This window comes from Schistocerca americana, unplaced genomic scaffold (genome assembly GCF_021461395.2).
Source record: "Schistocerca americana isolate TAMUIC-IGC-003095 unplaced genomic scaffold, iqSchAmer2.1 HiC_scaffold_13, whole genome shotgun sequence".
NCBI classification, from domain to species: Eukaryota; Metazoa; Arthropoda; class Insecta; order Orthoptera; family Acrididae; genus Schistocerca; species Schistocerca americana.
The window spans coordinates 14,175,735-14,199,432 of NW_025725371.1; positions in this window are offsets into that span (position 1 = coordinate 14,175,735).

Genomic DNA, 23,698 nt, shown 5'->3' on the forward strand with positions numbered 1-23,698 from the left:
GATACACCACTGCAGGTTCAATGTATTCCTTAGACCTTCACATTGACGATGAAACACAGAAATCGCATCGGAATTAAATACAAACGGCACAATGACGCCATACGTACAAGAAGAGTGAGACTTCGTAGAGTATGTGCTTTGATCCTTTCCTGTCAGGCAAGTATTAGTTTCCGATACACCACTGCAAGTTCAATGTATTCCTTGGACGGTCACATTGACGATGAAACACTGAAATTACATCGGAATAAAAAACAAAAGCACAATGCCGCATTAAGTGCAAGAAGAGTGAGACTTCTTATATTCTGTGCTTTGATGCTTTCCTGTGAGACAAGTATTAGTTTCATATACACCACTGCAGGTTCAATGTATCCCTTGGACAATCACATTGACGATGAAACACAGAAATCTCATCGGAATTAAATACAAAAGGCACAATGCCGCCTTAAGTACGAGAAAGAGACTCTTCTTACAGTCGGTGCTTAGATACATTTCTGTGAGACCAATATTACTTTCCGATACACAAAGTCAGGTTCAATGTATTCCTTGGACACTCACATTGACGATGAAACACTGAAATTACATCGGAATTACATACAAAAGGCACAATGCCGCCTTAAGTGCAAGACGAGTGAGACTTCTTAGAGTCTGCGCTTTGATCCTTTCCTATGAGACCAATATTAGTTTCCGATACATCACTGCAGGTTCAATGTATTCTTTTTACATACACATTGAGGATGAAACACTGAAATTACATCGGAATTAAAGACAAAAGGCACAATGCCGCCCTAAGTGCAAGAAGAGTGAGACATCTTAGGGCCTGTGCATTGATCCTTTCCTGTGAGACCAGTATTAGTTTCCGATAAACCACTGCAGGTTCAATGTATTCCTTGGACCTTCACCGTGACGATGAAACACAGAAATTACATCGGAATTAAATACAAAAGGCACAATGATGCCTTAAATGCAAGAAGAGTGAGACTTCTTAGAGTCTGTGTTTTCATCCTTTTCTGTGAGACCAGTATTAGTTTCCGATACACCACTGCAGGTTCAGTGTATTCCTTGCACATTCACAATGACAAAGAAACACTGAAATTACATCAAAATTAAATACAAAAGGCACAATGCCGCATTAAATGCAAGAAGAGTGAGACTTCTTAGAGTCTGTGCTTTGATCCTTTCCTATGAGACCAGTATTAGTTTCCGATACACCACTGCAGGTTCAATGTATTCCTTGGACCTTCACATTGACGACGAAACACAGAAATCGCAACGGAATTAAATACAAAAGGCACAATGCAACCTTAAGTATAAGAATATAGACTCTTCTTAGAGTCGGTGCTTTGATCATTTTCTATGAGACCAGTATTAGTTTCCGATACACCACTGCAGGTTCAATGAATTCCTTTTACATGCACATTGATGATGAAACACTGAAATTACATAGGAATTAAATACAAAAGGCACAATGCCGCCTTAAGTGCAAGAAGGGTGAGACTTATTGGAGTCTTTGCTTTGATTCTTTCCTATGAGACCAGTATTAGTTTCCGATACACCACTGCAGGTTCAATGTATTTCTTGGACCGTCACATTGACGACGAAACAAAGAAATCGCATCGGAATTAAATACAAAAGGCACAATGCCGCCTTAAGTACCAGAATATAGGTTCTTCTTACAGTCGGTTATTTGATCCTTTCCCGTGAGACCAGTATTATTTTCCGATACGCCACTGCAGGCTCAATGTATTCCTTGGACCTTCACATTGACGATGAAACACAGAAATTACATCGGAATTAAATACAAAAGGCACAATGACGCTTTAAATGCAAGAAGAGTGAGACTTCTTAGAGTGTGTGCTTTGATCCTTACCTGTGAGACCAGTATTAGTTTCCGATACACCACTGCAGGTTCAATGTATTCCTTGGACATTCACATTGACGATGAAACACTGAAATTACATCAAAATTAAATACAAAAGGCACAATGCCGCATTAAATGCAAGAAGAGTGAGACTTCTTAGAGACTGTGCATTGACCCTTTCCTGTGAAACCAGTACTAGTTTCCGACACACCAATGCAGGTTCAATGTATTCCTTGGACATTCACATTGACGATGAAACACTGAAATTACATCAAAATTAAAAACAAAAGGCACAATGCCGCCTTAAATGCAAGAAGAGTGAGACTTCTTAGTGTCTGTGTTTTGGTCCTTTCCTGTGAGACCAATATTAGTTTCCGATACACCACTGCAGGTTCAATGTATTCCTTAGACATACACATTGACGATGAAACACTAAAATTACATCGGAATTAAATACAAAAGGCACAATGCGGCCTTAAGTGCAAGAAGAGTGAGACGTCGTAGAGTCTGTGCTTTGATCCTTTCCTGTGAGACCAGTATTAGGTTCCGATACACCACTGCGGGTGCAATGTATTCCTTACTCCTTCACATTGACGATGAAACACTGAAATCGCATCGGAATTAAATACAAAAGGCACAATGCCGCCTTATGTACGAGGATAGTGACTCTTCTTACAGTCGGTGCTTTGATCCATTTCTGTGAGTCCAATATTAGTTTCCGATACACCACTGCAGGTTCAATGTATTCCTTGGACATTCACATTGACGATGAAACACTGAAATTACATCGGAATTACATACAAAAGGCACAATGCCGCCTTAAGTGCAAGAAGACTGAGACTTCTTAGAGTCTGCGCTTTGATCCTGTCCTATGAGACCAAAATTTGTTTCCGATACATCACTGCGGGTTCAATGTATTCTTTTTACATACACATTGAGGATGAAACACTGAAATTACATCGGAATTAAATACAAATGGCACAATGCCGCCTTAAGTGCAAGAAGAGTGAGACATCTTAGAGTCTGTGCATTGATCCTTTCCTGTGAGACCAGTATTAGTTTCCGATACACCACTGCAGGTTCAATGTATTCCTTAGACCTTCACATTGACGATGAAACACAGAAATCGCATCGGAATTTAATACAACAGGCACAATGCCGCATTAAGTACAAGAATAGAGACTCTTCTTACAGTCGGTACTTTGATCCTTTCCTGTGAGACCAGTATTAGTTTCCGATACACCACTGCAGGTTCAATGTATTCCTTGGACATTCACATTGACAATGAAACACTGAAATTACATCGGAATTAAATACAAAAGGAACAATGCCGCCTTAAATTCAAGAAGAGTGAGACTTCTTTGACTCTGTGCTTTGATCCTTTCCTGTGAGACCAATATTAGTTTCCGATACACCACTGCAGGTTCAAAGTAATCCTTGGACCTTCACATTGGCGATGAAACACAGAAATCGCATCGGAATTAAATACAAGTGGCACAATGGCCCCTTAAGTACAAGAATAGAGACTCTTCTTACAGTCTGTGCCTTGAAAACTCCCTGTGAGACCAGTATCAGTTTTCGATACACCACGGCAGGCTCAATGTATTACTTGGACCTTCAAATTGAGGATGAAACACTGAAATTACATCGGAATTGAATACAACAGGCACAATGCCCCCTTAAGTGCAAGAAGAGCGAGATTTCTTAGATTCTGTGCTTTTATGCATTCCTGTGAGACAAGTATTAGTTTCACATAAACCACAGCAGGTTCAATGTATCCCTTGGACAATCACATTGACGATGAAACACAGAAATCGCATCGGAATTAAATAGAAAAGGCACAATGCCGTCTTAAGTACAAGAATAGAGCCTCTTCTTACAGTCGGTGCTTTGAGCAGCCCCTGTGAGACCAGTATTAGTTTCCGATACACCACTGCAGGTTCATTGTATTCCTTGGACATTCACAGTGACGATGAAACACTGAAATTACATCGGAATTAAATACAAAAGGCACAATGCCGCCTTAAATGCAAGAAGAGTGAGACTTCTTAGAGTCTGTGCTTTGATTATTTCCTATGAGACCAGTATTAGTTTCCGAAACACCACTTCAGGTTCAATGAATTCCCTTTACATACACATTGACGATGAAACACTGAAATTACATAGGAAATAAATACAAAAGGCACAATGCAGCCTTAAGTGCAAGAAGTGTGAGACTTATTGGAGTCAGTGCTTTGATTCTTTCCTATGAGACCAGTATCAGTTTCCGATACACCACTGCAGGTTCAATGTATTTCTTGGGCCGTCACATTGACGACGAAACACAGAAATCGCATCGGAATTAAATACAAAAGGCACAATGCCGCCTTAAGTACAAGAATATAGACTCTTCTCACAGTCGGTTCTTTGATCCTTTCCTGTGAGACCAGTATTAGTTTCCGATACACCTCTGCAGGTTCAATGTATTCCTAGGACATTCACATTGACGATGAAATACTGAAATTACCTCGGAATTAAATAAAAAAGGCACAATGCCGCCTTAAATGCAGGAAGAGTGAGACTTCTTAGAGTCTGTGCTTTGATCCTTTCCTATGAGACCAGTATTAGTTTCCGATACACCACTGCAGGTTCAATGTATTCCATTTACATAAACATTGACGTTGAAACACTAACATTACATCGGAATTAAATACAAAAGGCACAATGCCGCCTTAAGTGCAAGAAGAGTGAGACTTCTTAGAGTCTGTGATTTGATCCTTTCCTAAGAGACCAGTATTAGTTTCCGAACACCACTGCAGGTTCAATGTGTTCCTTTTATATACACATTGACGATGAAACACTGAAATTACATCGGGATTAAATACAAAAGGAATAATGTCGCCTTAAGTGCAAGAAGAGTGAGACTTCTTAGAGTCTGTGCTTTGATCCTTTCCTGTGAGACCAGTATTAGTTTCCGATACACCACTGCAGGTTCAATTTATTCCTTGGACCTTCACATTGACGATGAAACACAGAAATTACATCGGAATTAATTACAAAAGGCACAATGACGCCTTAAATGCAAGTGGAGTGAGACTTCTTAGAGTCTGTGCTTTGATCCTTTCCTGTGAGACCAGTATTAGTTTCCGATACACCACTGCAGGTTCAATGTATTCCTTGGACATTCACATTGACGATGAAACGCTGAAATTACATCGGAATTAAATACAAAAGGCACAATGCCGCCTTAAGTGCAAGAAGAGTGAGACTTCTTAGAGTCTGTGCTTTGATCCTTTCCTGTGGGACCAGTATTAGTTTCCGATACACCACTGCAGGTTCAATGTATTCCTTGGCCCTTCACATTGACGATGAAACACAGAAATCGCATCGGAATTAAATACAAATGGCACAATGCCGAATTAAGTACGAGAATAGAGACTCTTCTTACAGTCGGTGCTTTGATCCATTTCTGTGAGACCAATATTATTGTCCGATACACCACTGCAGGTTCAATGTATTCCTTGGACATTCACATTGACGATGAAACACTGAAATTACATCGGAATTACATACAAAAGGCACAATGCCGCCTTAAGTGCAAGAAGACTGAGGCTTCTTAGAGTCTGTGCTTTGATCCTTTCCTATGAGAACAGTATTAGTTTCCGATACACCACTTCAGGTTCAATGAATTCCCTTTACATACACATTGACGATGAAACACTGAAATTACATAGGAAATAAATACAAAAGGCACAATGCAGCCTTAAGTGCAAGAAGAGTGAGACTTATTGGAGTCAGTGCTTTGATTCTTTCCTATGAGACCAGTATTAGTTTCCGATACACCACTGCAGGTTCAATGTATTCCTTGGCCCTTCACATTGACGATGAAACACAGAAATCGCATCGGAATTAAATACAAATGGCACAATGCCGCCTTAAGTACGAGAATAGAGACTCTTCTTACAGTCGGTGCTTTGATCCATTTCTGTGAGACCAATATTATTGTCCGATACACCACTGCAGGTTCAATGTATTCCTTGGACATTCACATTGTCGCTGAAACACAGAAATTACATCGGAATTAAATACAAAAGGCACAATGCCGCCTTAAAGGCAAGAAGAGTGAGACTTCTTAGAGTCTGTGTTTTGATCCTTTCCTAGGAGACCAGTATTAGTTTCCGAATCACAACTGCATGTTAAATGTATTCCTTTTACATACACATTGACGATGAAACACTAACATTACATCGGAATTAAACACAATAGGCACAATGCCGCCATAAGTGCATGAAGATTGAGACCTCCTAGTGTCTGTGATTTGATCCTTTCCTATGAGACCAGTAGTAGTTTCCGAACACCACTGCAGGTTCAATGTGTTCCTTTTACATACACATTGACGATGAAACACTGAAATTACATCGGAATTAAATAAAAAAGGAATAATGCCGCCTTAAGTGCAAGAAGAGTGAGACTTCTCAGAATCTGTGCTTTGATCGTTTCCTGTGAGACCAGTATTAGTTTCCGATACACCACTGCAGGTTAAATGTATTCCATTTACATAAACATTGACGTTGAAACACTAACATTACATCGGAATTAAATACAAAAGCCACAATGCCGCCTTAAGTGCAAGAAGAGTGAGACTTCTTAGAGTCTGTGATTTGATCCTTCCCTATGAGACCAGTATTAGTTTCCGAACACCACTGCAGGTTCAATGTGATCCTTTTATATACACATTGACGATGAAACACTGAAATTACATCGGAATTTAATACAAAAGGAATAATGCCGTCTTAAGTGCAAGAAGAGTGAGACTTCTTAGAGTCTGTGCTTTGATCCTTTCCTGTGAGACCAGTATTAGTTTCCGATACACCACTGCAGGTTCAATGTATTCCTTGGACCTTCACATTGACGATGAAACACAGAAATTACATCGGAATTAAATACAAAAGGCACAATGACGCCTTAAATGCAAGAGGAGTGAGACTTCTTAGAGTCTGTGCTTTGATCCTTTCCTGTGAGACCAGTATTAGTTTCCGATACACCACTGCAGGTTCAATGTATTCCTTGGACATTCACATTGACGATGAAACGCTGAAATTACATCGGAATTAAATACAAAAGGAACAATGCCGCCTCAAGTGCCAGAAGAGTGAGACTTCTTAGAGTCTGTGCTTTGATCCTTTCCCATGAGACCAGAATTAGTTTCCGATACACCACTGCAGGTTCAATGTATTCCTTTTACATACACATTGACGATGAAACACTAACATTACATCGGAATGAAATACAAGAGGCACAATGCCGCCTTAAGTGCAAGAAGGCTGAGACTTCTTGGAGTCTGTGATTTGATCCTTTCCTATGAGACCAGTATTAGTTTCCGATACACAACTGCTGGTTCAATGTATTCCTTTTACATACGCATTGACGATGAAACACTGAAATTACATCGGAACTAAATGCAAAAGGCAAAAGGCCGTCTTAAGTGCAAGAAGAGTGAGACTTCTTAGAGTCTGTGCTTTGATCCTTTCCTGACAGACCAGTAGTAGTTTAAGATACACCACTGCAGGTTCAATGTATTCCTTGGACCTTCGCATTGACGATGCAATACAGAAATCTTATCGGAATTAAATACAAAATGCACAATGCCGCCTTTAGTACAAGAATAGAAACACTTCTTAATGTAGGTGTTTGATCCCTTCCTGTGAGACCAGTACTAGTTTCCGACACACCACTGCAGGTTCAATGTATTACTCTGACATTCACATTGACGATGAATCACTGAAATTACATCATAATTACATAGAAAAGGCACAATGCCGCCTTAAATGCAAAAAGGGTGAGACTTCTTAGAGTCTGTGCTTTGATGCTCTCCTATGACAACAGTATTAGTCTCCGATACACCACTGCAGGTTCAATGTATTCCTTGGACCTTCACATTGACGATGAAACACAGAAATTACATCGGGATTAAATACATAGGACACAATGACGCCATAAATTCAAGAAGAGTGAGACTTCTTAGAGTCTGTGCTTTGATCCTTTCCTGTGAGACCAGTATTAGTTTCCGATACACCAATGCAGGTTCAATGTATTCCTTGGACCTTCACATTGACGATGAAACACAGAAATTACATCGGAATTAAATACAAAAGGCACAATGACGATTTAAAGTCAAGAAGAGTGAGACATCTTAGAGTCTGTGTTTTGATCCTTTCCTGTGAGACCAGTATTAGTTTCCGATACACCACAGCAGGTTCAGTGTATTCCTTGGACATTCACATTGACGATGAAACACTGAAATTACATCGAAATTAAATACAAAAGGCACAATGCCGCATTAAATGCAAGAAGAGTGAGACTTCTTAGAGTCTGTGCTTTGATCCTTCCCTATGAGACCAGTATTAGTTTCCGATACACCACTGCAGGTTCAATGTATTCCTTGGACCTTCACATTGACGACGAAACACAGAAATCGCATCGGAATTAAATACAAAATGCACAATGCCACCTTAAGTACAAGAATATGGACACTTATTAGAGTCGGTGCTTTGATCCCTTTCTATGAGACCAGTATTAGTTTCCGATACACCACTGCAGGTTCAATGAATTCCTTTTACATACACATTGACGATGAAACACTGAAATTACATCGGAATTAAATACAAAAGGCACAATGACGCCTTAAATGCAAGAAGAGTGAGACTTCTTAGAGTCGGTGCTTTGATCCTTTCCTGTGATACCAGTATTAGTTTCCGATACACCACTGCAGGTTCAATGTATTCCTTGGACATTCACATTGACGATGAAACACTGAAATTACATCAAAATTAAATACAAAAGGCACAATGCTGCCTTAAGTGCAAGAAGAGTGAGACTTCGTTGAATCTGTGCTTTGATCCCTTCCTATGAGACCAGTATTAGTTTCCGATACACCACTGCAGGTTCAAAGTAATCCTTGGACCTCCACATTAACGATGAAACACAGAAATCGCATCGGAATTAAATACAAAAGGCACAATGCCGCTTAAGTACAATAATAGAGACTCTTCTTACAGTCTGTGCCTTGAACACTCTCTGTGAAACTAGTATTAGTTTTCGATACACCACTGCCGGCTCAATGTATTCCTTGGACCTTCACATTGACGATGAAGCACTTAAATTACGTCGTAATTAAATACAAAAGGCACAATGCCGCCTTAAGTGCAAGAAGAGTGAGACTTCTTAGAGTCTGTCCTTTGATCTATTCCTGTGAGACCAGTATTAGTTTCCGATAGACCATTGCAGGGACAATGTATTCCTTGGACCTTCACATTGACAATGAAACACTGAATTTACATCGGAGTTAAATACAAAAGGCACAATCCCGCCTAAAGTTCAAGAAGAGTGAGACTTCTTAGAGTCTGTGCTTTGATCCTTTCCTATGAGACCAGTATTAGTTTCCGATACACCACAGCAGGTTCCATGTATTCCTTTTACATACACATTGACGATGAAACACTAAAATTACATCGGAATTAAATACAAGAGGCACAATGCCCCCTTAAGTGCAAGAAGAGTGACACTTCTTAGATTCTGTGCTTTGATCCTTTCCTGTGAGACAAGTAGTAGTTTCATATACACCACTGCAGGTTCAATGTATCCATTGGACAATCACATTGACGATGAAACACAGAAATCGCATCGGAATTAAATACAAAAGGCACAATGCCGCCTTAAGTACGAGAATAGAGACTCTTCTTACAGTCGGTGCTTTGACCCATTTCTGTGAGAACAATATTAGTTTCCGATACACCACTGCAGGTTCAATGTATTCCTTGGACATTCAGATTGACGATGAAACACTGAAATTACAACGGAATTACATACAAAAGGCACAATGCCGCCTTAAGTGCAAGAAGAGTGTGACTTCGTAGAGTCTGCGCTTTGATCCTTTCCTATGAGACCAATCTTAGTTTCCGATACGTCACTGCAGGTTCAATGTATTCTATTTACATACACATTGAGGATGAAACACTGAAATCACATCGGATTTAAATACAAAAGGCACAATGCCGCCTTAAGTGCAAGAAGAGTGAGACTTCTTAAAGTCTGTGATTTGATCCTTTCCTATGAGACCAGTATTAGTTTCCGAACACCACTGCAGGTCAATGTATTCCTTTTACATACACATTGACGATGAAACACTGATATTACATCGGAACTAGATGCAAAAGGCAAAATGCCGTCTTAAGTGCAAGAAGAGTGAGACTTCTTAGAGTCTGTGCTTTGATCCTTTCCTGACAGACCAGTATTAGTTTCCGATACACCACTGCAGGTTTAATGCATTCCTTGGACATTCACATTGACGATGAAAAACTGATATTACATCGGAATTAAATGCAAAAGGCACAATGCCGCCTTAAATGCAAGAAGAGAGAGACTTCTTCGAGTCTGTGCTTTGATTCTTTCCTATGAGACCAGTATTACTTTCCGATACATTACTGCAGGTTGAATGTATTCCTTTTCCATACACATTGACGATGAAACACTGAAATTACATCGGAATTAAATAAAAAAGGCACAATGCTGCCTTAAGTGCAAGAAGAGTGAGACTTCTATGAGTCCGTGCTTTAATCCTTTCCTGTGAGACCAGTATTAGTTTCCGATACACCACTGCAGGATCAATGTATTCCTTAGAAATTCACATTGACGACCAAACACTAAAATTACATCGCAGTTAAATACAAATGTCACAATGCCGCCCTAAGTGGACGAAGCATGAGACTTCTTAGAGTCTGTGCTTTGATTCTTTCCTATGAGACCAGTATTAGTTTCCGATACACCACTGCTGGTCCAATGTATTCCTTTTACATACACATTGACGATATAACACTGAAATTACATCGGAATTGAATACATAAGGCACAATCCCGCCTTAAGTGCAAGAAGAGTGAGACTTCTTAGGGTCTGTGATTTGATCCTTTCCTATGAGACCAGTATTAGTTTCCGATACACCACTGCAGGTTCAATGTATTCCTTTTACATACACATTAACGATGAAACACTAACATTACATCGGAATTAAATACAAAAGGCACAATGCCGCCTTAAGTGCAAGAAGAGTGAGACTTCTTAAAGTCTGTGATTTGATCCTTTCCTATGAGACCAGTATTAGTTTCCGAACACCACTGCAGGTTCAATGTATTCCTTTTACATACACATTGACGATGAAACTCTGAAAGTACATCGAAATTAAATACAAAAGGCACAATGCCGCCTTAAGTGCAAGGAGAGTGAGACTTCTTAGAGTCTGTGTTTTGATCCTTTCCTGTGAGACCAGTATTATTTTCCGATACACCACTGCAGGTTCAATGTATTCCTTGGTCCTTCATATTGACAACTAAGAACAGAAATCGCATCGGAATTAAATACAAAAGGCACAATGCCGCCTTAAGAACAAGAATAGAGATTCTTCTCACAGTCATAGCTTTTGATCCTTTCCTCTGAGACCAGTATTTTTTTCCGATATACCAATGCAGGTTCAATGTATTCCTTGTACATTCACATTGACGATGAAACACTGAAATTACATCGAAATTAAATACAAAAGGCACAATGACGCCTTAAATGCAAGAAGAGTGAGACTTCTTAGAGTCTGTGCTTTGTTCCTTTCCTGTGAGACCAGTATTAGTTTCCGATACACCACTGCAGGTTCAATGTATTCCTTGGACATACACATTCACGATGAAACACTGAAATTACAACGGAATTACATACAAAAGGCACAATGCCGCCTTAAGTGCAAGAAGAGTGAGACTTCTTGGAGTCTGTGCTTTGATCCTTTCCTGTGAGACCAGTATTAGTTTCCGATACACCACTGCAGGTTCAATGTATTATTTGGACTTTCACATTGACGATGAAACACAGAAATCGCATCGGAATTAAATACAAAAGGCACAATGGCGCCTTAAGTACAATAATAGAGACTCTTCTTACAGTCTGTGCCTTGAACACTCTCTGTGAGACCAGTATTAGTTTTCGATACACCCCTGCCGGCTCAATGTATTCCTTGGACCTTCACATTGACGATGAAGCACTTAAATTACATCATAATTAAATACAAAAGGCACAATGCCGCCTTAAGTGCAGAAGAGTGAGACTTCTTAGAGTCTGTCCTTTGATCCTTTCCTGTGAGACCAGTATTAGTTTCCGATAGACCATTGCAGGGACGATGTATTCCTTGGACCTTCACATTGACAATGAAACACTGAAATTACATCGGAGTTAAATACAAAAGGCACAATCCCGCCTAAAGTTCAAGAAGAGTGAGACTTCTTAGAGTCTGTGCTTTGATCCTTTCCTATGAGACCCGTATTAGTTTCCGATAAACCCCTGCAGGTTCCATGTATTCCTTTTACATACACATTGACGATGAAACACTAAAATTACATCGGAATTAAATACAAGAGGCACAATGCCCCCTTAAGTGTAAGAAGAGTGACACTTCTTAGATTCTGTGCTTTGATCCTTTCCTGTGAGACAAGTAGTAGAGTCATATACACCACTGCAGGTTCAATGTATCCATTGGACAATCACATTGACGATGAAACACAGAAATCGCATCGGAATTAAATACAAAAAGCACAATGCCGCCTTAAGTACGAGAATAGAGACTCTTCTTACAGTCGGTGCTTTGACCCATTTCTGTGAGAACAATATTAGTTTCCGATACACCACTGCAGGTTTAATGTATTCCTTGGACATTCAGATTGACGATGAAACACTGAAATTACAACGGAATTACATACAAAAGGCACAATGCCGCCTTAAGTGCAAGAAGAGTGAGACTTTTTAGAGTCTGCGCTTTGATCCTTTCCTATGAGACCAATTTTAGTTTCCGATACGTCACTGCAGGTTCAATGTATTCTTTTTACATACACATTGAGGATGAAACACTGAAATTACATCGGATATAAATACAAAAGGCACAATGCCGCCTTAATTGCAAGAAGAGTGAGACTTCTTAGGGTCTGTGATTTGATCCTTTCCTATGAGACCAGTATTAGTTTCCGATACACCACTGCAGGTTCAATGTATTCCTTCTACATACACATTAACGATGAAACACTAGCATTACATCGGAATTAAATACAAAAGGCACAATGCCGCCTTAAGTGCAAGAAGAGTGAGACTTCTTAAAGTCTGTGATTTGATCCTTTCCTATGAGACCAGTATCAGTTTCCAAACACCACTGCAGGTTCAATGTATTCCTTTTACATACACATTGACGATGAAACACAGATATTACATCGGAACTAAATGCAAAAGGCAAAATGCCGTCTTAAGTGCAAGAAGAGTGAGACTTCTTAGAGTCTGTGCTTTGATCCTTTCCTGACAGACCAGTATTAGTTTCCGATACACCACTGCAGGTTCAATGTATTCCTTGGACATTCACATTGACGATGAAAAACTGATATTACATCGGAATTAAATGCAAAAGGCACAATGCCGCCTTAAATGCAAGAAGAGTGAGACTTCTTCGAGTCTGTGCTATGATTCTTTCCTATGAGACCAGTATTAGTTTCCGATGTATTACTGCAGGTTGAATGTATTCCTTTTACATACACATTGACGATGAAACACTGAAATTACATCGGAATTAAATAGAAAAGGCACAATGCTGCCTTAAGTGCAAGAAGAGTGAGACTTCTTTGAGTCCGTGCTTTAATCCTTTCCTGTGAGACCAGTATTAGTTTCCGATACACCACTGCAGGATCAATGTATTCCTTAGAAATTAACATTGACGACCAAACACTAAAATTACATCGGAGTTAAATACAAATATCACAATCCCGCCCTAAGTGGAAGAAGAATGAGACTTCTTAGAGTCTGTGCCTTGATTCTTTCCTATGAGACCAGTATTAGTTTCCGATACACCACTGCTGGTCCAATGTAATCCTTTTACATACACATTGACGATGAAACACTGGAATTCCATCGGAATTATATACAAAAGGCACAATCCCGCCTTAAGTGAAGGAAGAGTGAGGCTTCTTAGAGTCTGTGCTTTGATCCTTTCCTGTGAGACCAGTATTATTTTCCGATACACCACTGCAGGTTCAATGTATTCCTTGGTCCTTCACATTGACGACTAAGAACAGAAATCGCATCGGAATTAAATACAAAAGGCACAATGCTGCCTTAAGAACAAGAATAGAGATTCTTCTTACAGTCGGTGCTTTTGATCTTTTCCTCTTCGACCAGTATTAGTTTCCTATATACCACTGCAGGTTCAATGTATTCCTTGTACATTCACATTGACGATGAAACACTGAAATTACATCGGAATTAAATACAAATGGCACAATGCCGCCTTAAATGCAAGAAGAGTGAGACTTCTTAGAGTCTGTGCTTTGATCCCTCCCTATGAGAAAAGAATTAAATTCCGATACACCACTGCAGTTTCATTGTATTCCTTGGACCTTCACATTGACGATGAAACACAGAAATTACATTGGAATTAAATACATAAGGCACAATGACGCCGTAAATGCAAGAAGAGTGAGACTTCTTAGAGTCTGTGCTTTGATCCTTTCCTGACAGACCAGTATCAGTTTCCGATACTCCACTGCAGATTCAATGTATTCCTTGGACATTCACATTCACGATGAAAAACAGATATTACATCGGAAATAAATACAAAAGGATCAATGCCCCCTTAAATGCAACAAGAGAGAGACTTCTTCGAGTCTGTGCTTTGATTCTTTCCTATGAGACCAGTATTAGTTTCCGATACATTACTGCAGGTTGAATGTATTACTTTTACATACACATTGACGATGAAACACTGAAATTACATCGAATTAAATAGAAAAGGCACAATGCTGCCTTAAGTGCAAGAAGAGTGAGACTTCTTTGAGTCCGTGCTTTGATCCTTTCCTGTGAGACCAGTATTAGTTTCCGATACACCACTGCAGGATCAATGTATTCCTTAGAAATTCACATTGACGACCAAACACTAAAATTACATCGGAGTTAAATACAAATGTCACAATGCCACCCTAAGTGGAAGAAGAGTGATACTTCTTAGAGTCTGTGCTTTGATTCTTTCCTATGAGACCAGTATTAGTTTCCGATACACCACTGCAGGTTCAATGTATTTCTTGCACTTTCACATTGACAACGAAACACAGAAATCCCATCGGAATTAAATACAAAAGGCACAATGCCGCCTTAAGTACAAGAATATGGACTCTTCTTACAGTCGGTGTTTTGATCCTTTCCTGTGAGACCAGTATTAGTTTCCGATACACCACTGCAGGTTCAATGTATTCCTTGGACATTCACATTGACGATGAAAAACTTATATTACATCCGAATTAAATACAAAAGGCACAATGCCGCCTTAAATGCATGAAGAGGGAGACTTCTTCGAGTCTGTGCTTTGATTCTTTCCTATGAGACCAGTATTAGTTTCCGATACACCACTGCTGGTCCAATGTATTCCTTTTACATACACATTGACGATGAAACACTGAAATTACATCGGAATTAAATACAAAAGGCACAATACCGCCTTAAGTGAAAGAAGAGTGAGACTTCTTAGAGTCTATGCTTTGATCCTTTCCTGTGAGACCAGTATTATTTTCCGATACACCACTGCAGGTTCAATGTATTCCTTGGTCCTTCACATTGACGACTAAGAACTGAAATCGCATCGGAATTAAATACAAAAGGCACAATGCCGCCTTAAGAACAAGAATAGAGATTCTTCTTACAGTCGGTGCTTTTGATCCATTCCTCTGAGACCAGTATTAGTTTCCGATATACCAATGCAGGTTCAATGTATTCCTTGTACATTCACATTGACGATGAAACACTGAAATTACATCGGAATTAAATACAAATGGCACAATGCCGCCTTAAATGCAAGAAGAGTGAGACTTCTTAGAGTCTGTGCTTTGATCCCTTCCCATGAGACGAGAATTAATTTCCGATACACCACTGCAGTTTCATTGTATTCCTTGGATCTTCACATTGACGATGAAACACAGAAATTACATTGGAATTAAATACATAAGGCACAATGACGCCTTAAATGCAAGAAGAATGAGACTTCTTAGAGTCTGTGCTTTGATCCTTTCCTGTGAGACCAGTATTAGTTTCCGATACACCACTGCTGGTTCCATGTATTCCTTGGACATTCACATTGACGATCAAACACTAAAATTACATCGGAATTAAATACAAATGGCACAACGCCGCCTTAAGTGCAAGAAGAGTGAGACTTCTTAGAGTCTGTGCTTTCATCCATTCCTGTGAGACCAGTATTAGTTACCGATACACCACTGCAGGTTCAATGTATTTCTTTTACATACACATTGACGATGAAACACTGAAATTGCATCGGAATTAAATACAATAGGCAAAATGCCGTCTTAAGTGCAAGAAGAGTGAGACTTCTCAGAGTATGTGCTTTGATCCTTTCCTATGAGACCAGTATTAGTTTCCGATACACCACTGCAGGTTCAATGTATTTCTTTTACATACTCATTGACGATGAAACACTGAAATTACATCGGAATTATATATAAGAGGCACAATGCCCCCTTAAGTGCAAGAAGAGTGAGACTTCTAATATCTGTGCTTTGATCCTTTCCTGTGAGACAAGTATTAGTTTCATATACACCACTGCAGGTTCAATGTATCCATTGGACAATCACATTGACGATGAAACACAGAAATCGCATCGGAATTAAATACAAAAGGCACAATGCCGCCTTAAGTACAAGAATAGAGACTCTTCTTACAGTCGGTGCTTTGAGCAGTCCCTGTGAGACCAGTATTAGTTTCCGATACACCACTGCCGGCTCAATGTATTCCTTGGACCTTCACATTGTCTATGAAACACTGAAATTACATCGGAATTAAATACAAGAGGCACAATGCCGCTTTAAGTGCGAGAAGAGTGAGACCTCTTAGAGTCTGTCCTTTGATCCTTTCCTGTGAGACCAGTATTAGTTTCCGATACACCATTGCTGGGTCAATGTATTCCTTGGACCTTCACATTGACAATGAAACACTGAAGTTACATCGGAATTAAATACAAAAGGCACAATGACGCCATAAGAACAAGAAGAGTGGGACTTCTTAGAGTATGTGCTTTGATCCTTTCCTGTGAGGCAAGTATTAGCTTCCGATACACCACTGCAAGATCAATGTATTTCTTGGACGTTCACATTGACGATGAAACACTGAAATTACATCGGAATTAAATACAAAAGGCACAACGCCGCCCTCAGTGCAAGAAGAGTGAGAATTCTTAGAGTCTGTGCTTTGATCCTTTCCTGTGAGGCCAGTATAAGTTTCCGATTCACCACTGCAGGTTCAATGTATTCCTTGAACCTTCACATTGACGATGAAACACAGAAATCGCATCGGAATTAAGTACAATAAGCCCAATTCCGCCTTAAGTACAAGAATAGAGACTCTCCTTACAGTCGGTGCTTGAGCAGTCCCAGTGAGACCAGTATTAGTTTCCGATACACCACTGCAGGTTCAATATATTCCTTAGACATACACATTGACGATGAAACACTGAAATTACATCGGAATTAAATACAAAAGGCACTATGCCGCCTTATGTGCAAGAATAGTGAGACTTCTTAGAATCTGTGCTTTGATCCTTTCCTGTGAGACCATTATCAGGTTCCGATACACAACTGCAGGTGCAATGTAATCCTTGCACCTTCACATTGACGATGAAACACAGAAATCGCATCGTAATATAATACAAAAGGCACAATGCCGCCTTAAGTACGAGAATAGAGACTCTTCTTACAGTCGGTGGTTTGATCCATTTCTGTGAGACCAATATTAATTTCCGATACACCACTGCAGGTTCAATGTATCCCTTGGACCTTCGCATTGACGATGAAATAAAGAACTCGGATCGGAATTAAATACATAAGGCACAATGCCGCCTTTAGTACTAGAACAGGGACTGCTCTTAGTGTTGGTGTTTGATCCTTTCCTGTGAGACCAGTATTAGTTTCCGATACACCACTGCAGGTTCAATGTATTTCTTGGACAATCACATTGACGATGAAACACTGAAATTACATCAGAGTTACATAGAAAAGGCACAATGCCGCCTTAAATGCAAGAAGAGTGAGACTTCCTAGAGTCTGTGCTTTGATCCTTTCGTATGAGAACAGTATTAGTTTCCGTTACACCATTGCAGGTTCAATGTATTCCTTGGACTTTCACATTGACGATGAAACACAGAAATTACATCGGAATTAAATACAAAAGACACAATGACGCCTTAAATGAAAGAAGAGTGAGACTTCTTAGAGTCTGTGATTTGATAATTTCCTATGAGACCAGTATTAGTTTCCGATACACCACTGCAGCTTCAATGTATTCCATGGACCTTCACATTGACGACGAAACACAGAAATCGCATCGGAATTAAATACAAAAGGCACAATGCCACCTTAAGTACAAGAATATAGACTCTTCTTACAGTCGGTCCTTTGATCCTTTCCTATGAGACCAGTATTAGTTTCCGATACACCACTGCAGGTTTAATGTATTTCTTTTACATACACATTGACGATGAAACACTGAAATTACATAGGAATTAAATACAAAAGGCACAATGCCGCCTTAAGTGCAAGAAGAGTGAGACTTCTTAGAGTCTGTGCTTTGATCCTTTCCTGTGAGGCAAGTATTAGTTTCCGATACACCACTGCAAGTTCAATGTATTCCTTGGACGTTCACATTGACGATGAAACACTGAAATTACATCGGAATTAAAAACAAAAGGCACAACGCCGCCTTCAGTGCAAGGAGAGTGAGACTTCTTAGAGTCTGTGCTTTGATCCTTTCCTGTGAGACCAGTATTAAATTCCGATAGACCACTGCAGGTTCAATGTATTCCTTGGTCCTTCACAGTGACGACAAAATACAGAAATCACATCGGAATTAAATACAAAACGCACAGTGCCGCCTTAAGAACAAGAACAGGGACTCTTCTTACAGTCGGTGCTTTGATCCTTTCCTCTGAGACCAGTATTAATTTCCGATATACCACTGCAGGTTCAATGTATTCCTTGTACATTCACATTGACGATGAAACACTGAAATTACATCGGAATTAAATACAAATAGCACAATGCCGCCTTAAATGCAAGAAGAGTGAGACTTCTTAGAGTCTGTGATTTGATCCTTTCCTATGAGTCCAGTATTAGTTTCCGATATACCACTGCAGGTTCAATGTATTTCTTGGACCTTCACATTGACGATGAAACACAGAAATTACATCGGAATTAAATACAAAAGGCACAATGACGCCTTAAATGCAAGAAGAGTGGGACCTCTTAGAGTCTGTGTTTTGATCCTTTCCTGTGAGACCAGTATTAGTTTCCGATACACCACTGCAGATTCTATGTATTCCTTGGACATTAACATTGACAATGAAACACTGAAATTACATGAAAGTTAATTACAAAAGGCACAATGCCGCATTAAATGCAAGAAGAGTGAGACTTCTTAGAGTCTGCGCTTTGATCCTTTCCTATGAGACCTGTATTAGTTTACGATACACCACTGCAGGTTGAATGTATTCCTTGGACCTTCCCATTAACGACGAAATACAGAAATAGCATCGGAATTAAATACAAAAGGCACAATGCCAGCTTAAGTACAAGAATATAGACTCTTCTTAGAGTCGGTGTTTTGATCCTTTCCTATGAGACCAGAATTAGTTTCCGATACACCACTGCAAGTTCAATGTGTTTCTTTTACATACACATTGACGATGAAACACTGAAATTACATAGGAATTAAATACAAAAGGCACAATGCCGCCTTAAGTGCAAGAAGAGTGAGACTTCTTAGAGTCTGTGCTGTGATCCTTTCCTATTAGACCAGTATTAGTTTCCGATTCACCACAGCACGGTCAATGTATTCCTTGGACATACACATTGACGATGAAACACTGAATTTACATAGGAATTGCATACAAAAGGCACAATGCTGCCTTAAGTGCAAGACGAGTGAGACTTCTTTGACTCTGTGCTTTGATCCTTTCTTGTGAGACCAGTATTAGTTTCCGATACACCACTGCGGGTTCAAAGTAATCCTTGGACCTTCACATTGACGATGAAACACTGAAATTACATCGGAATTAAATACAAAAGGCACAATGAGGCCTAAAGTGCAAGAAGAGTGAGACTTCTTAGAGTCTGTGCTTTGATCCTTTCCTGTGAGACCAGTGGTAGTTTCCGATAGACCACTGCAGGTTCAATGTATTCCTTGGACCTTCACACTGACGACGAAACACTGCAATTACATCGGAATTAAAACAAAAGGCACAACGCCGCCTTCAGTGCAAGAAGAGTGAGACTTCTTAGAGTCTGTGCTTTGATCCTTTCCTGTGAGACCAGTATTATTTTTCGATACACCACTGCAGGTTCAATGTATTCCTTGGTCCTTCACATTGACGATGAAACACAGAAATCACATCGGAATTAAATACAAAAGGCACAATGCCGCCTTAAGAACAAGAATAGAGACTCTTCTTACAGTCGGTGCTTTGATCCTTTCCTCTGAGACCAGTATTAATTTCCGATATACCACTGCAGGTTCAATGTATTCCTTGTACATTCACATTGACGATGAAACACTGAAATTACATCGGAATTAAATACAAATGGCACAATGCCGCCTTAAATGCAAGAAGAGTGAGACTTCTTAGAGTCTGTGCTTTGATCCTTTCCTATGAGACCAGTATTACCACAGCAGTTTCAATGTATTCCTTGGACCTTCACATTGACGATGAAACACAGAAATTACATCGGAATTAAATACAAAAAGCACAATGACGCCTTAAATGCAAGAAGAGTGCGACTTCTTAGAGTCTTCCTGTATTTAAATCCTTTCCTGTGAGACCAGTATTAGTATCCGATACACCACTGCAGGTTCTATGTATTCCTTGGACATTAATATTGACGATGAAACACTGAAATTACATGAAAATTAATTACAAAAGGCACAATGCCGCAATAAATGCAAGAAGAGTGAGACTTCTTAGAGTCTGCGCTTTGATCCTTTCCTATGAGACCTGTATTAGTTTCCGATACACCACTGCAGGTTCAATGTATTCCTTGGACCTTCACATTAACGACGAAACACAGAAATCGCATCGGAATTAAATACAAAAGGCACAACGCCACCTTAAGTGCAAGAAGAGTGAGACTTCTTACAGTCTGTGTTTTGATCCTTTCCTATGAGACCAGTATTAGTTTCCGATTCACCACTGCACGTTCAATGTATTACTTGGACATACACATTGACGATGAAACACTGAATTTCCATCGGAATTGCATACAAGAGGCACAATGCTGCCTTAAGTGCAAGAAGAGTGAGACTTCTTTGACTCAGTGCTTTTATCCTTTCTTGTGAGACCAGTATTAGTTTCCGATACACCACTGCGGGTTCAAAGTAATCCTTGGACCTTCACATTGACGATGAAACACTGCAATTACATCGGAATTAAATACAAAAGCCAATTTGACGCCATAAGTACAAGAAGAGTGAGACTTCTTAGAGTATGTGCTTTGAACCTTTTCTGTGAGACCAGTATTATTTTCCGATACACCACTGCAGGTTCAATGTATTCCTTGGTCCTTCACAGTGACGGCAAAATACAGAAATCACATCGGAATTAAATACAAAAGGCACAATGCCGCCTTAAGAACAAGAATAGAGACTCTTCTTACAGTCGGTGCTTTGATCCTTTCCTCTGAGACCAGTATTAATTTCCGATATACCACTGCAGGTTCAATGTATTCCTTGTTCATTCACATTGACGATGAAACACTGAAATTACATCGGAATTAAATACAAATGGCACAATGCCGCCTTAAATGCAAGAAGAGTGAGACTTCTTAGAGTCTGTGCTTTGATCCTTTCCTATGACACCAGTATTAGTTTCCGATATCCCACTGCAGGTTCAATGTATTCCAGGGACCTTCACATTGACGATGAAACACAGAAATTACATCGGAATTAAATACAAAAGGCACAATGACGCCTTAAAAGCAAGAAGAGTCGGACCTCTTAGAGTCTGTGTTTTGATCCTTTCCTGTGAGACCAGTATTAGTTTCCGATACACCACTGCAGATTCTATGTATTCTTTGGACATTAACATTGACAATGAAACACTGAAATTACATGAAAGTTAATTACAAAAGGCACAATGCCGCATTAAATGCAAGAAGAGTGAGACTTCTTAGAGTCTGCGCTTTGATCCTTTCCTATGAGACCTGTATTAGTTTCCGATACACCACTGCAGGTTCAATGTATTCCTTGGACCTTCACATTGACGACGAAACACAGAAATCGCATCGGAATTAAATACAAAAGGCACAATGCCACCTTAAGTACAAGAATATAGACTCTTCTTAGAGTCGGTGTTTTGATCCTTTCCTATGAGACCAGTATTAGTTTCCGATTCACCACTGCAAGTTCAATGTATTTCTTTTACATACACATTGACGATGAAACACTGAAATTACATAGGAATTAAATACAAAAGGCACAATGCCGCCTTAAGTGCAAGAAGAGTGAGACTTCTTAGAGTCTGTGCTGTGATCCTTTCCTATTAGACCAGTATTAGTTTCCGATTCACCACTGCACGGTCAATGTATTCGTTGGACATACACATTGACGATGAAACACTGAATTTACATAGGAATTGCATACAAAAGGCACAATGCTGCCTTAAGTGCAAGATGAGTGAGACTTCTTTGACCCTGTGCTTTGATCCTTTCTTGTGAGACCAGTATTAGTTTCCGATACACCACCGCGGGTTCAAAGTAATCCTCGGACCTTCACATTGACGATGAAACACTGAAATTACATCGGAATTAAATACAAAAGACACAATGACGCCTTAAATGAAAGAAGAGTGAGACTTCTTAGAGTCTGTGATTTGATAATTTCCTATGAGACCAGTATTAGTTTCCGATACACCACTGCAGCTTCAATGTATTCCATGGACCTTCACATTGACGACGAAACACAGAAATCGCATCGGAATTAAATACAAAAGGCACAATGCCACCTTAAGTACAAGAATATAGACTCTTCTTACAGTCGGTCCTTTGATCCTTTCCTATGAGACCAGTATTAGTTTCCGATACACCACTGCAGGTTTAATGTATTTCTTTTACATACACATTGACGATGAAACACTGAAATTACATAGGAATTAAATACAAAAGGCACAATGCCGCCTTAAGTGCAAGAAGAGTGAGACTTCTTAGAGTCTGTGCTTTGATCCTTTCCTGTGAGGCAAGTATTAGTTTCCGATACACCACTGCAAGTTCAATGTATTCCTTGGACGTTCACATTGACGATGAAACACTGAAATTACATCGGAATTAAAAACAAAAGGCACAACGCCGCCTTCAGTGCAAGGAGAGTGAGACTTCTTAGAGTCTGTGCTTTGATCCTTTCCTGTGAGACCAGTATTAAATTCCGATAGACCACTGCAGGTTCAATGTATTCCTTGGTCCTTCACAGTGACGACAAAATACAGAAATCACATCGGAATTAAATACAAAACGCACAGTGCCGCCTTAAGAACAAGAACAGAGACTCTTCTTACTGTCGGTGCTTTGATCCTTTCCTCTGAGACCAGTATTAATTTCCGATATACCACTGCAGGTTCAATGTATTCCTTGTACATTCACATTGACGATGAAACACTGAAATTACATCGGAATTAAATACAAATAGCACAATGCCGCCTTAAATGCAAGAAGAGTGAGACTTCTTAGAGTCTGTGATTTGATCCTTTCCTATGAG